General features: G+C 45.3%; 1 long non-coding RNA gene across 1 annotated transcript in view; it reads right to left on the bottom strand.

Moving 5' to 3' along the window:
- LOC135901191 (uncharacterized) overlaps positions 1-14,209 on the bottom strand; it is a 163,009-nt gene that overhangs the window by 4,076 nt on the left and 144,724 nt on the right. The window contains exon 4 of the long non-coding RNA XR_010564036.2: positions 371-495. This is a non-coding gene — a long non-coding RNA (uncharacterized lncRNA). The remainder of the gene's footprint in view (positions 1-370; positions 496-14,209) is intronic.

The following is a 14,209-nucleotide window of genomic DNA, read 5'->3' as shown; positions in this document are numbered from 1 at the left end:
TTCTGAGTAGTCTCAATCAAGAAATTTTCCCACACAGCCATCGAACGTTTGCCGTGCATTATGTTTCCCGCACGCAAACCGCTCTAAACTAGCCTACTTTTACGAGGAGTTCAGACTTTCTGCGGTTGTACCTTGTATTTCGCAGTCACGTGAAATCAGCATTCCGCCAACGTGGCCGAGGCTGCGTTGCCTACATAGCGAAACGACAATTTCGTGCACCACTGAAAATTGCGCCCGGAACAATTTCTGGTGCACTGCATTGCCTGGAGGCACATATATCATGCGTGAACGTTAGCGAATGCTCAGTGTGCTTACAGGATGCTATGCTGCAAAACTCGTACGACTATAAAATAGAATTTGAGTGACTTACTTTGCCGGTTGTTACTGAAATCCATATTCAGGCTGCAGGCGATCCAGGCAACACACAAGGAACGAGCGCTTCTTCTTCTTCTCGTCGAATTCATTCTCAACATGTGGTACCCCCATGTTTCACACCTAGCCAGAAGCACACAGTTTATGTTTTCTATGATGGCTTATTGAAACCTTTACTGGCGTTCCGCACGTGTTGACTGAAAAATTAACACCTTGGCTCTTAGTAAAAAATGGTAATAATAATTACCTTCTCTTCTACAAATGCCAGAGTATTCACAAACTTTTTTTTAAGAATAAACATTATGGACGTTTGCAATTTCGCTAACTTAGTCATAATTTTAACAATAATATTTCATACGCTCGGGTTTGGATTCCCATCAAGAGAGAAGCAGAGGACACGATAGCACGCACATATCTGTAGTGAAATGAATAAAAATATTAACTGTAAATACCTTTAACTTTATTAACAGCACCTAAAGAACCTACTTAAGAGTGAAAACACTATAGGCTTTATGCCAAAGGTTTATTACGATGCTGTACTAAAAGGTTACGATAATATCATAAAAGTAATGGTAATGTTTTGCAAAGTACTTAATGAAAAATATACTCGTAGCCTCAGGCTAACCGTTTTTGCAGCAAATGGATGTCGAACATGGATTAGCGCTAATCCCACTTATCGGACACGACGAAATTTAAGTGCAGGGCCTGATGAGTCGGCCTTCGCTTGCGCAGTGGGGTTTAATTACCCTCCCGAAACGATAGGGTTATTGGGGAAGCCGCAGTGGAGCGCTCCGGTTCAATTTTGACCAGTGACGTGATGTTCTTAAATCTGCATCTATATCTATGTATACCAGCGCTTTTGCATTCTAACCCTGTCGGAATCGATCCTGTGCACTGGGGAATTAAGTCTGCGACCTCGTGTGTTTGTGTGAGCGTGTGTACGGGGGTGGGAGTGGGGCGAATGCAAACATTCTCTTACGCTTACATTTCAGTGCACGATAAAGGCTCCTGGGTGGTCGAAATTATTCAGGAGTTCCCCACTACCACGCTTTACACCACCCGAGCCTGATGCAAAAAAAAAGGTTAGGAAGCATTCAAACGCCTATATGCACACGCGCGCTTAGGCGTGCGTATGAAGATTCCCTAAAAAAACATGGGAGTGCCGCGACATCTGTCCTAAGAGCGGAGAAACACTGATTCACAGAGAAGAAGAGCGGTGTTTCTCACATTTTGTTTGTCGAGACGGCTCTACACTTAGGGGAAGCCTGGTATTGGTATTGAATACAAGGTAGCCTGTACATTTTTTTTTTCTCTTTTAATGGTGAAAGTGTCTGCTGTGATGCCTATCGCATGTGTGTATTATTGAAATAATCACCTTTTCTTCTTCGTACTAAAACAAGGCTTCTATGAGTGCTTACATACCAGAAAAATGTTTTCTTGAATAAACGCGGCAGAGCCTCCATGTCGAATGTGACAAAGGAGGTCAATTAGATAGCAAGAACACACCCCTGCCAATCTTCAGCAGGTCTTATCATTCAGGTCTCATGCCAACATAATGACATACTGCTTAGCACTCATCTTCAAGAGAGAATTCAGCCAAGGCTCAAAGATGGCTTAATTTTAAGACCTAGTTCGACCCACTCTATTTAGATATGAGATAAACTTCACTGTTCTTTCGACTGCTTTAATTACACTGTCTTTCTGGTCAGGCTCCGTTTAATTTATGGAAGCATGAATATTGACACGTGTACTTATCTTTATCGGGCAACCACGTTTCGCCGCTTAACAACTGTAATCGCAGAGCGAGGGACGCGCCTGCATGTATCCGACGTTTCTGGAAAGTTATCGACGCTTCTATCCGCGTGTCTGTTGTCGCCGAACCTTGTGTTATCAGATTTCATCGCGTGACACGAATGGTGTAGAACTTTGTGGAAGACACGCGGGTCCCATCAGTTAATCTGGAACATTCGACGACTGATCTATAAAAGCCGACGCGCTTGACCCGCTGATCAGTTTTTCGACGATCGCCGAGCGTGTTCGCCGCTATCGTTGTGCTGTAAGTGTAGCCTGTTTTGTGGGCACAGGTTCGCCCAATAAAGGTTAGATTTGTCGTTCACAGTATTGCTACTGTGTTATTCAACGTCACCACCACGTGACAATATATTGTTCGAAGGATTAATGGTGCTCTGGACAGATTGCCTATGGGTGCACTTGGCAATTGGAGAAGTGTCAACTCTCCAATTTAACGATTATTAACGATTATTAACGATTTAACGATTATTAGTTTTAACGATTATTATCGTTAAAAGAAACAGTGTGTTTACCGTGCCTCCGTATAAATGGCCCCTTTTCACGCGCTGTGCTGGCGAAGAACATACGAAGATGTGCTTCAACATGAGTGCCTGCCGTGAAACGTGCCATGCTATGAGGACCGCCACAACTGGCCGTTAAAGGGTTCAAACTTGTCTGCTAGGCATCTTACGAGGACAGGTCGAAGCATAACACAAACGAAACACCAGTGTTTTGACCCCAGTGTTCTGGATCACCCTGCTGCTTTTACCTGTGGTAGCTTTGATGCGACGCCTTCGCTCGACACTCTGTATAAGTCCGGAAAAGCAAGAAATAAAAATGTCTGTGGTTCTCGTTTTTCTTTCATAACACTCGCAAGTATATCAATGCCCTCAGTGCTCTTGATCTCGTCCTTTAAAAGGATGATCTTTTCCCGCAACAAACGTACGCGCACAGACGACTGCTGAGGGAGTCTGCAGTTTATTGTCAGGGACGATTAAATGACTCTACAGCATGTTTTCTTGCTACGTCAAGATAAGAAACTTGTTATAATGCGCTAGCTATGTTTTCACCATCTGCGTTTCGTTTACATGTGCTGCGTGGCGACGAATATCCAGCAGTTCGCTTAAGCCGCAGAACACGGGTTACATGTCGCAATTGTGTCGTAAGAAAAGTAGAGGGCGAAAGTAAAAAAAAATATGCAAAATAAATAGCCAGTTCTGGAGACCAAGTATACGATTAATACAGTGACGAAAGCAAATTCTCGCAGTGCTTCGCTTTTTCACCTGTTGAACTTCTTAGACCATGGAAATGATTGTTTTTTTTTTCTTGTAGCCATCCGTTTATATTATAGTTATAGTCGTAATGGTCATTGGTTATACTTTCACGGCAAGTAGTTCTAAAAACATTAAGAATACCATTGCATTACCATTTGTGGTATTCTTAATTGTATTTGTCCCCTATATATGACCCACGTGCTCTGATCCCGTTGAGTCTGGCACTATATTGAAATAAGTAAATAAATAAATAAATAAATAAATAAATAAATAAATAAATAAATAAATAAATGAATTCAGCATAGTCACGGACTAGCCAAAGAGCGTACGCTTTCTCGCTCATTGTTCTCTCCCAATCATCCCACTGGTTACAGTGCACAGCAAAATCAGTTTTCACATGGAATAGTTGTTGATTGGGTATTCGAGAACCCAGAAAAAAATTGGCACTTTATAAATGCGTGCTTGCGAGATATTCTTTTATTATTAGCTCACGCGTGCTTCTGTTGTGGCTTCACAGTGTAACCAGCCGAAATGCCAGCTCGTTACTTGTTGCAGTCGAAAAGGCCATCTTACTTTCACCACGAACTTCTCAGTGATGAAACGGTGTCAAATTCCTACGGGAGCTATCTGTACGGTGGTGCTGTCTGAATGTTATCGGTTTCCTCAACTGCGTACCTCAGGCAGTGTTAAAAGTATTTGAATGGTCTTACTCCTCCAACAATCCCGCTCCTCCCTTCTCCCCAATAACAATTTTCATAATTAGAGAAATAACCGGCCATCGTGATCGGTTTTCTGTAGCAAATTGTGTCATTACTTGACACCAACCATCCAACCAACTGAAACGTGCATGCGTTTCGAGTCCCTACGCAACAATTCAGCGCAGAATATTACTCTGTCAGCGTTCTACAAATATTTCCCAACATTTTCTCTCTTTATCTACAATTTGTCTATTAAAGGATCATTCAATGCGAAGAAAAATACCGTCACACTAAAAATGAGCTGCAGCATGGTGACCGTTATCGTAGGTATACGAAAATTTGTAGAAGCAAACACTGTTCGACTTAGTGGTACTTAGTGAACCAATTTTTTGTCGGCGGCATCGTTCAGCCTTTTAGCCCTTCCGTCTATGGGCGCCGTTTTAACGCGATTGCGTTAAGGAGCTCGTGTCGCAGAAAAGCCGGTGTCGTCGGCGTCGGGTGTCGGCGTTTGCGGCGTTGACCGTGAGCGATAAATCACGGCAGGCGCTTCATAAATAAAAAGCAACTTCCAAGATTGGCCCGGTGGGAATCGAACCAGGGTCTCCGGAGTGTGAGACGGAGACGCTACCACTCAGCCAAGAGTTCGACGCTTCAAAGCGGTGCAAACGCGCCTCTAGTGAATGCGGTGTTGCCTTCGAAACGAGCCGTGGAAAGTTATACTGCTGTGTATATCGGTAATTATGAACATGTAACGTACAGAAGTCACAATTACACGAGTTGCGAAGTGCGTTTCCGCTGCATTTCTTCTGCGCTTTCCGCACACGCAGAGCCATCTTGCGGCAAACACAGAAGACCCCCTCCTCTCAATGTACGGCGCGGCCCCGACAGGAGGCGCGCCGCGCGCGCATTGGGACCGCTGCCAGGCGCGTCGCGGGACTCCCTCTCCCCTGACGACACTTCGCCGTGCTTCGCCGTGCTTAGATTACTATCTATCTCTCTGCCCGTGCCGATCACGACGTTTGGCTGGCGTAGATCGTTTCCCCTCCGAGACACCGAGTTCTTTGGTTCGTTCCGTTCGCTCAGGCGCACGTTTCGTTGCCGCGCCGAACGCTGCGTTGCTCACCGCGTGATAGGTGGGCGCTACGTCCGATGCGGGGCGCATCGTAAGTGATCGCTGTGCCGTAGCGCATTGTCTTATACCCCTTGGCGGGTCGACGGGAACGCTGTCGCGTCCCACTCTTGAAGGCGAAGCTTAAGCGTCCTCCAATTTTTGTAACTCGCATTGAACCCGATTGCACGTGTTGGAGGCTGTCATAGCTTGGGTGGTTAACTTGTGAGGCAAGTAGAAAAATTTCGCACCTGCCCTTCCGATAACCACTCGGCGACATTCGCGGCCTCTGTAGTTAGTGGCGATCGGGTGCAGCAACAGTTTTCTGTTCACACATGAAGATGGCGCTACATGGCTGACTTCGCTATTTTCCGAAACGATATTTTTTTCGCTTGACATGCGAAGACATCCGAGATTTCTTGCATGACACACTGGGGCGCCGCATTAATGGATGCCACAATCTCGACGGACATTAAAACGTTCACAAGCTGTCGCCGGAATTCCGTAGGCGGTGTGAGATAGAAAACTCGTTAACGAGCCTACATTAATTAGCTTCCTATTAGGTCGGGTGCGTTCTCCAGTTACTAGCATGCATAGCATATATTTCGCAACAGCTTGCAACTAAAATGAAAAGAGGCGGCACTGAGCTGTGGGTCACATATCACGTAGCCTAAGTGCTCCGTAAGCTTGGGAAGATGGACCACTGCATTATATTCAAGCAGTTATTGCAAGAGCTGTCAGTACTTGGAGAACGCGATGCTATGAGAAAAACACCGTAACGTTGCACTCTCTATTTAAGAAGTAGTAAATACAAATGGGCAAAGGTAAACTTTACACAATCTATTGTAACTTCAAACAAATGAAATTTCACTACGATGTACAAATCAAAATGCCTCAGGGTAGAGAGATCGCGTTTGTTTTGCTACACACAATAGGAGAGAAAGAAGTGTTAATACCGTTATGTATTACTTTGTGTGACCCATGACATCCGGCTAGTTCATTGTGACGTGTTAATTGTGAGAAAGTTGGACGCAGGTAAAATCATACATAACTTTTACAGATTACTGGCTCAACAGACAGCGGCAAGCAGGCGCCATCTACGTCTACCCACGATCAAACGTTCTCCAAGTCTTTGCCTTCCTACACATAGGTGCCGCTACGTGTTCGTCTGCCTCTGAGAATAAGGCCGTGGAACTGCCGTCGTGACGTCAAGGGGTGGCGGCGAACGCGCGGCAGGAATTTGGCGCCGTGCTGGAGAAACTACATGCATTTACCGTCGCAGTAACTTTGCTTAAAAAAGCATTTAGATTTCTTGATGTGAATAAATTTGTGGTGAAGGTTACTTCTAGAAAATTACAAAAGGACCGTGGAAGCGCATGGACGGCGTTACCATTTTTGTTTTCAGCAGGTGAGCTTTCGCGAGGGTAAATATTGCACAGATATTTAAACAAATGCAACGCAACATCTTCATTGCTAATGTTTTTTGGTAGTGCATGTTTTGTTTTTAATTTCCAGCTTTCTTGCCTTAGATTTAGCAGTGGCATTTAGAGTTCTTTGAATGTAACCTCCGAATTTCTTTTATTTATTTTTTACTGCGATGGAATATTTTAGCCAAGGGGCGTCATTTTCTGCCATGTGCAGAAAGATGAGACGCTTGTTGCTCTCAGCAGTGAGCCAGAATTTCGAATCCTTGCCTGTGTAGAAGAGAGCTAGGTCAGCGATGCACATAACCTCGTCTGCTTCATAGCACTCATTTTTTGGAGATCAGCTGCTTGTAACCGTGTTCGTCTCTATTCTGGGCTCTCTCTTTGAATGTGCATCGATGACAAGTACAGAGCCCAGCCCGGGAATATCGATGGAACTGCTTCAAGACGAATACGCGGACAGGGCAACGATGCAGTTACCATGCGCCCTCTTGACTTATCAATGCAATACCTCCTTGAATGATGTCCCCGGGAGCGAAGCGATGTTCGACAACAAGTCAGCACGTATGTAATGATTTCGTAAGAGTGTGCCTCTTCCGTACATCACACAGCCACAAAAAATTATTACTCTTCGAAAGCGAACATTTTGCCACAGATGACAAACATTTTCACGGGGCAGAAATGATGCTTGGCTTAAATGACTGGCCTTCGAACAAAAAAATTGTATTCCGTTGTCGTGAAGGTACTCTTGTGCGCCCAATTTATACTGTAGCTTTAAACGATATACAGGGTCTGTCCTGAAAGTAATGTCAGTGAATTTATTGTGACGTGACTGTACGTCGGAGGGTGGTCTAATCGGTTGAAACTGGTAGTGGGGAACTCAGCTAAGCAGCGCTCCGTCGCTCAGTGCGCTCCGTGCATCGGAGAGTTTAGGACGGGCCTGTCCGTGAGAGTTGTTTTTTATTCTTGTGCAAGTGAAAATGCAGCGCTCGTTGGAACAAAGATTTGTGATCAAGTTTTGCGTGAAACTTGGCAAGACCGCTGCGGAAACTGTTACTATGCTCAAGACTGCTGACAAAAAACGTATACCCTGTCAGATCGGCAAGTGTTTCGGTGGCACAAGGCCTTCTTGGAAGTACGGGAAGAGGTCGTTGACGACGACCATGCCGGACGGTTATCCACGACCACCACGGCTGACAATGTGAGGCGAGTGAAGGAACTGTTGAACTCAGACCGACGATTAAGTGTTCGTTTAATGGCCGACACGTTAAACATTCCGACAACTGAAGTTCATGAGATCGTTACAAACGATATCGGCATGCCGAAGGTGTGCGCAAAAATGGTTCCAAAAGTGCTCACTGATGATAAAAAGTCACGCCGCGTTAAAACGTGCCAAGAAAAGCTCGACATGTGCAAACGTGTTCAAAACTTTTTGGACACGACAGGTGTCGAGACTTGGGTATCTGAATATGACCCAGAGACCAAAAGGCAATCATCTGAGTGGCACACGAACTCGTCTCATCACCAGAAGAAAGCCAGGATGAGCAAATCAAAGATCAAAATCATGCTAATCGTTTTTTTTTACATCGATGGACTGGTGTATCACAAATTTGTAGAACCTGGAACCACTGTGAACACCAAATTTTATGTGGAAGTCCTCAAAAGACGGAAACGCAAGGTTCAATGCATTCGGCCGGACATTGCAGACAACTGGAAGTTGCACCACGATAATACGCCGGCCCATAGTGCCTTCATCGTCACCGACTACCTAGTTAAAGCAGCGGTGCCAAAGATCCCCCAGACCCCGCAGAGCCCGGACTTGGCTCCCCGCGACTTTCTTTCTCTTTCCATTCCTCAGCACACCCCTGAAAGGCAAGCATTTCGGGACAGTGGGCTGGATCAAAGCAGCTTGCACCGCAGCGTTAGAGACCACTGCGGAGGAGGACTATACCGCAACGCATTCGAGAGCTAGAAGTCTCGCTGAAGCCGGTGTATCGACGCAAAAGTAGAGCATTTTGACGATTTTTAAACACTTCTAACAATGAATTCAATAAATGATTTTTAATGGCTTTACTGGCATTACTTTCAGGACAGACCCTGTACAAGATGAACTTCATATATAGCTATCAGTCATACCCATCACTGCATCTCGGTGGAGCCGCACCAAGTGGCAGCGCCTAAATTCAGATCCCGGAGGAATGCAGGAACCCGTGTTACCGTGCTTTAGGAGCACGGTACGATAGCCCACGTGGTCAAAATTAACTCGGAGCCTTTCCCTAGTGTCCCCCATAAGCCGCAGTGCAGCTCAGGGACGTTGGACACCGCAGTCGTCGCTACGACATTTTGGCCGTGCGATCGTGGTCAATATCTCGTTTTCATCCGGTTGTCGTCATACAGTCGTCTTCACATCATTGTCGTCATCTCACGGTCCTCGTGTTGTCCTCGTCACGTTGTGCTCGTTATACCATCGTCATAATTTAAGGACTGATATGTCATTGTCGTCATCGTTCTACGCCTTTGCCGTTCCACGATATCATTCCTCCTTCCTTATTCTGTTGTCACTGTGTCAATGCCATACAGTTGTCGAAGTGCCTCCAAGCTCAGGGGTGACCTTAGCAAGCGAGTGCCATGGCAAAGTCTGATGATATCGGAGTATATAGCCTATAGCCGATTAAACGAAAGTCCCTGGATTAACACTGTACGCGTCAAATAAGCAGGACATCAGGGATATGGTCTGCCGCTACATTACTGCATTGCTATTCGCATTACCGTCGACAGCCATCATGAGACGTATTCTGCCACATTGTCTTTAAATTTTTCTTATTTTTCTCTCAACTTTCGCCCCCTTTCCCTGTTCTCCGGTACAGGTAGCCAACCGGAGATGTTCTCTGGTTATAACCTCCCTGCCTTTCCTTTGTCTTTCTCTCTCTCGCTCTTCCTCCTGGGGAAGCTCCCCTAGAGGGAGCACTTAACCACCAGAGGCCTCATCTGTCCAGTTTCCATGTGATGGGATTATTGACAAAAATACTGAAAGATATCTATAGCGCCTCCACAGCCACCGTAGTCCTCCATAAAGCAAGCAACAAAATCCCAGTAAAGAAAGGCGTCAGGCAGGGAGATACGATCTCTCCAATGCTATTCACAGCGTGTTTACACGAGGTATTCAGAGACCTGGATTGGAAAGAATTGGGGATAAAAGTTAATGGAGAATACCTTAGTAACTTGCGATTCGCTGATGATATCGCCTTGCTTAGTAACTCAGGGGACCAATTGCAATGCATGCTCACTGACCTGGAGAGGCAAAGCAGAAGAGTGGGTCTAAAATTAATCTGCAGAAAACTAAAGTAATGTTTAACAGCCTCGGAAAGGAGCAGCAATTTACAATAGGCAGCGAGGCACTGGAAGTCGTAAGGGAATACATCTACTTAGGGCAGGTAGTGACGGCGCATCCGAATCATGAGACGGAAATAATCAGAAAAATAAGAATGGGCTGGGGTGCGTTTGGCAGGCATTCTCAGATCATGAACAGCAGGTTGCCATTATCCCTCAAGAGAAAAGTATATAATAGCTGTGTCTTACCAGTACTCACCTACGGGGCTGAAACCTGGAGGCTTACGAAAAGGGTTCTACTCAAACTGAGGACGACGCAACGAGCTATGGAAAGAAGAATGATAGGTGTAACGTTAAGGGATAAGAGCAGATTGGATGAGGGAACAAACGCGAGTTAATGACATCTTAGTTGAAATCAAGAAAAAGAAATGGGCATGGGCAGGACATGTAATGAGGAGGAAAGATAACCGATGGTCTTTAAGGGTTACGGAGTGGATACCAAGGGAAGGGAAGCGTAGCAGGGGGCGGCAGAAAGTTAGGTGGGCGGATAAGATTAAGAAGTTTGCAGGGACGGCATGGCCACAATTACTACATGACCGGGATTGTTGGAGAAGTATGGGAGAGGCCTTTGCCCTCCAGTGGGCGTAACCAGGCTGATGATGATGATGATGACGGAGGACCAGTCTGTCTCATTTTGCCGAAAGTCGTGGGGGGGGGGACATTATTATTCATTTTGTAGGGGTGCAGGATCAAAATCAGAATGACATTTTATTACTCTAGCTATATAGAGTTATTACAAAACCCAATATACAAGGGGAGGCTCTAGAGTACGTCGGATACTCAATTGGGACCTCCTGTACATGGTTGGTATACACGTAAACAAAAGCAAACTTAGTTATAACACTGAAAGTGAAAATAAAACAATAACTATAAAACGATGTTTAAAGGGAGCAATCATAAAAAAACATGCTATAACACGAATTAAAACATTTAGGTGATGAAAATAATCAGCAACATATAGAAATATGGACAAACTGAACAGAAAATCGGCATGTTTAAACAGTTTCACACACGATTAATAAACACGACATAATAAGCTGTAGCATTTACCAATGAAAATGAAAATGCATGCATTACGTAGAATATTAGTACGTTACAGGGCAAAAAATCAATTCGAAAGCACAGAACTTATATATACCATAATGATTTACCAACCGCAGTGGACGATGTGTTGAGCAACGCTATCGGCTTCATACAGGAGGCTAATGCAGACATAGCATAGTGATTTTAAGCATAATAGAGTGTATATGAGGGAAAAAATCACGGTGGCTGACGCGAATACTCGTATGTTATAACTTTTGATGCTAAGATGTTTCGGGATTGCATTGGCTTGGGCGCACACGATCACTTGTGTTTTATTTCCCACGCAAAGCGATCAAATATCGAGTTACAATTCACGCAGGAAATTCACAGGCGCTGGTTCTCTTCATCGAGTGAAAACCGATGCAGCCAAAAATAGTTCACGGCACATACATACACTATGGCTGATGATGCACGTTGCATGTTTTCGTTGCCAAGAGAAATTTCCGCGTACTGTAGTTACTGCTGCACCGACCTTTTATGAACTAACATCACCTAAGTTTCACGGACAGCAAGCTAAAGCATCTCCAAGTCATTCCTCAGCACGCGACGGCAACACATTCGAGCAGCGCCACGGCGGCTCGCACAAGCCAGAGAGGTGGAAAGGCTCGCCGCCAACGCCCTTGTCGCCGGCCGCCCTTTCCTCCTCCCCCATGAGTATGTGAATGTAAAGAGCCGCACTTGGCTAGGCAGGGTGAGTTTTGCCCACTATCATGGGATTCCAGGCACACGCCCGTGGCGCGCTAGGGACATCAACCCGGTTAAACAGTCGCAACCCGATGCCTTGGCCCAATATTGTGAAGGTTCTGCTGTCTGCTTCCCTTGATAATAATTACTAACACTGTTGTCCATTAGCCTTGATCATTATTATCCACGATCAAGACAAATACTAAATTGAGCAGAGGAAAACATTACGCCATGGTTGAAGCTGTATGCCTCAGTAATGCTCTCTAGAGTCCTGAAGTCGGAATTAGACTAACGCCTTGTGGTTCATTTGAGGCGATCAGAAACGTTTTCTCGAGGCATCGGTAGACAAAAAGAATAGGAATGACTGCAGCTAAGTCGGCACGTAAGTCGCAATTATGTTGGAAACGCTCCCCTGATTGAACTCGAAGGAAGAGCGATGCCCTCTTGCAAACGTACCGTTGCGGCACATCTGTGGGCCAAGAAGAGAACAAAATAAGTGCCCAAAGCTGAGTCCGTCTCCTACTCAAGCACGCGTACATCCCGAGTGGCAACTCGGCAGGCACTTCGTTTCGTCTCGCTGCAACAAACTAATTTCCCTTCCTCTCTTGGGCCAAGTAGGGTAAACTCGTCCGTAATTAGACAGAATCCTTGTTTTCCCAGTCCCGACAGATTCGGTAGCAAAGAAATGCCCCGGCGCATTCTGAGAACACAGCTGCGTCCTTGACTCCTGACGCATAGTGCCCGCACGAAGACGTTCGGCTCTATCTTTGATTACTCGAGAGAAGCAATTAGAACGTCCACGCCCCCGCCATACGTGGAACAGCACGATGAACTTTCTAACGGCTGACGTCAGCCAATACCCGTCCGGAGAGGTACACAAAAGGCGAGGAAAAAAAGTAATTATGTGGGTGTTAGCTCGGGAATTGGTTAGTTCTGGCTAATCGCTGCTTAATGCCGAGAAGTCGGTAGAAACTAATTTCGAGCTCTCAGGGCTGCTTGTAAGTAACAGCCACTGGTTACTATAGGCTGTCAGAACATTGTAAGCGCAAATAACACGAGCGTATCGCTTGTGGACATTTGCTATTGGCATTTAATTGAAGAGCGAGGAAAAGAACAGAGACAGTCAGCAGCTCAAACAAGGGCCGTTTACTAAAGACTGCATGAGATGAATGATGGGAATGACAGATGGCGAGATAGAATAGGTTATAATTAGACGAAAGAAGGTTATTGCCGAAGTATTTGAGTTCTGAAGCGACCGGACCACAACCGGATGTTGACCTTATCCAGTGCGTAGATTGTGCCAAAAGGCACAATCTACGCACTGGATAAGGTCAACATCCGGTTGTGGCGGTCGCGTTCCGGTATAGGGATCAAACGCATAAACGCTTATGTATTTAGATTACCGTCCACGTTAAAACGCCCATGGCCACCATTATATTATGTTTTTACCTATTCAATTAATTTTAATTTGCATAATGAGGGAAATTAATCTGGATTCTCCAAATATGGGGCGTCTCATCAATAGATCGTGGTTTTGGTATACAAAACCTCAAAATTCAATTTTAGTTAGGGCATTGAAACACGTTAAGGCTACTCTATAGTAAATAATGCTCAAAGACGATGGTATATAGAGGTGTGCAATAGGTGGCGTATGAGTGACGTTACCGATGTTAGCAGGAAACGCCCGAAAGACGTAGCGATAAAGCCGTTTAGCGCTAAAAATGTTGCTTAGCGCAAGATTTGATGATCAAAACAGATGGCAAGGAAGAACAGTAGGCGTCTGGGATGTTGGTTTCAGGAACGGACGTGTTCAACTGGAACGCTCCATAAAATTGCAGTAAGAGGCTTCATGACCGAGGTAACACAACACTTGCGCTTCTCAGCCTACGAACGCGCTTGGCGGATATCTTGTACGATGTCTTGGCTCCTGATCTCCGTGCTCCTGATGCATAGTCCCCACACGAAGCTTTCATTACCCGAGAGAAGCAATAAGAACGTCCCCGCGCGCGCGCCATACGCGCAACAGGAGGATGGTACGGCACCGTGAAGGCAGTGACCAAGATTTACGAAACATTTGGAAGGAAACAGAGGGCGGAGTTTAAAAACAAATGATATTGCGTTAAAAATGAGCGAGCGAGATAAACTCGACGCGGAAATAATATAATAAATAAGAAAGAAAAGGCTTTCGTAGATATATTTTCAACGAGGTACAGATTATGGCCGAGCCTGCGCTTAATCTGGTTTTCTTTTTTAAATAGAATTATGGGGTTTTACGTGCCAAACCGCGAGTTCATTATGAGACACAGCGTAGTGGGGGACTCCGGAACAATTTGGACCATCTGGCGTTCTTTAACGTGCACCTAAATCTAAATACACGGGTGCCTT

The sequence above is a fragment of the Dermacentor albipictus genome, chromosome 4 (genome assembly GCF_038994185.2).
Source record: "Dermacentor albipictus isolate Rhodes 1998 colony chromosome 4, USDA_Dalb.pri_finalv2, whole genome shotgun sequence".
NCBI classification, from domain to species: Eukaryota; Metazoa; Arthropoda; class Arachnida; order Ixodida; family Ixodidae; genus Dermacentor; species Dermacentor albipictus.
Note: the sequence above shows the minus strand (reverse complement) of the source record. Positions and strands in the feature narration are given on the sequence as shown.